Source organism: Cynoglossus semilaevis, chromosome 15 (genome assembly GCF_000523025.1).
Source record: "Cynoglossus semilaevis isolate Cse_v1.0 chromosome 15, Cse_v1.0, whole genome shotgun sequence".
Lineage (NCBI taxonomy): Eukaryota > Metazoa > Chordata > Actinopteri > Pleuronectiformes > Cynoglossidae > Cynoglossus > Cynoglossus semilaevis.
In genome coordinates this window covers 18332657-18334765 of record NC_024321.1, presented here as the reverse complement: position 1 = coordinate 18334765, position 2109 = coordinate 18332657, and the positions used below count along the sequence as shown (strand labels likewise).

The following is a 2109-nucleotide window of genomic DNA, read 5'->3' as shown; positions in this document are numbered from 1 at the left end:
GGTGAGGGAGGGAGTCGGGGGGGAGGACAGAGTGATTTAAGGCCGACTGCTCCTCTCCTCTCCTCTTATCCATGCCCTGCTTCTTTCATGTCTCAGACCGTGGGTCAAACTGCCTGTTGCCCCAGCTGGTGCTGTCCATCTGGTGCTGCCCTCTACAGGATGTAACCCCTCCCCACACCCCTCCTCCCCCCACTCAGCCCCACCTCTGCAGAGCTGTACTCACTTAATTGATTTCAGGGGAGAGGGTTTATATATACACACATACACACACCGCCGGCCAACAACCAGTGCCCACTGCACACACACACACACACACACACACACACAGACACACACGCGGCCGGCGCTGTGTGCTGTCAACGCTAATTCAATTTGAGACGCGGTGGTGTGACTAACAGCAGCCCTGCAGAGTGTTTCACCATATGCATGTGCTCATCACACACACACACACACACACACACACACACACACACGCTGCCTCGTCCACAGTATAAATAACTGTTAGTCTAATTCCATGAGTCCTTTCCTCGGCTCCTTCCATCCTTTCCTCATTAGGAGGCTCCTTCACCTCCTCCACTGACAGACACGTGTGAAGATCAGACATCAGGCAAACTTATGGCCCGGGGACCGGATGTGGCCCATTCAGCTTCCTAATCCGGCCGGCCGAGCTTGTCCAAATTATATAATCGATTCATTGATTATCGTTATGCTTCTGTCTATTCCCTGCAATGCCCACATTTGCCCAGTAGATGGCGTAAAAAAAACTAAAAGTATTTTAGCCTTTATGCATTAATCTTTCATGTCATTTATCGTAGTTCACATGAACGCTCCATCTATCTGCTCCTCACCCCCTGTTCAATGTTAGGACAATTGTTGCCTGCAGGTCAAAGGTTTGCCCAGGCCTGAGCTAAGGCGTCTAATTTACATCTGAACATAAAACCAAATATTCTAAAGGTCAAAAAGCATTTCCAGTTCTGCGTGTGTGCTACTGTGTCTTGTTTGTGTGTCGTTTCCAGACAAATGCACCTGTCTTCTTCTCAGGGGCAAACATTGGAACAAACAAATGTGTCAGAGTGCAGCATGAAAATTCTGGAGTGCACAGAGAAGAGTCTCTGGGAGCATGGAGGAAATATGATGGTCTGCCTCTTTCTGCTGACTCGTGGACTCTCTTCCCGTCATTAGACTGTCAACAGATTTGTCTTCAGAACCTCATTTGGAGCTGGTTCCTCCACCAAGAGCACTGGGGATTCATCATGCGTGATGATAAGCTCAAACAGTCTCTGGGCGTTTTACTGCGAAAGAAGCCGAAGCAAAATAAACCAAAACACGCTCAACATCAAATTAAATGATAACTCTGTGTTTACAGAGTTTTTCTGCTTCAATAGTTTCATAAGCGGAGATGAAAACAGACACTTTGATAAAAGAGTAATCATTCATTACATTATATTCAGGCACCTTGTTTGAGAACAGCAGTGATTTTATGCTGGTGTTTTACACACGTATCCCTGCAGACAGGAAGTAAACAGACACAGAGAAACTCTGCTGCACATAAAGACAGAGCCTGGACTTGTGTCAGGTGACTGTTTGTCATCTCTGATTTTCTGCCCCTCACTGTTCATTGGTTACTTTGCATTTGCTGATGCACACAGGAGGTCAGACGTACCTGAGTCTGTGGAGCGCAGGGATGGACGGGGCCAGCTGTGGTGGCGCGTGTGTGTACGTGTGTGTACGTGTGCGTACGTGTGTGTACGTGTGTGTACGTGTGCGCAGGAGGCAGTAAAACTGATTAAAAGCAGCATTAACACATCTGACAGGAAGCAGTGGTCAAGGGGTGAGTGGAAACTGGGGGGAAGTGTTTAAGTGGAACGATTAGACACAGACACAGACACTGACACACACACACACGCACAGACAGCAGCAGACAGAGAGCGGGGGAAAGCCCTGGGCGGCGGCGATTGGTCACACATGCCCGTGGACATCCGAGTAGAACCAATCAGCTCAGCTTCCTGTGTTTGACCTGACCTTTCACGGATGTTAATTGAATATCCCAAACAGGGATGGGGGGTGTCGGGGGGTGAGGCGGGGGGGGGAGGGGGGAGGGAGGGGGGT

The 2109-nt window shown here is 49.2% G+C and overlaps 1 protein-coding gene across 1 annotated transcript in view; it reads right to left on the bottom strand.

Moving 5' to 3' along the window:
* LOC103391323 (charged multivesicular body protein 1b-like) overlaps positions 1–2109 on the bottom strand; it is a 9783-nt gene that overhangs the window by 791 nt on the left and 6883 nt on the right. The gene's annotated exons all lie outside the window — the stretch shown is intronic.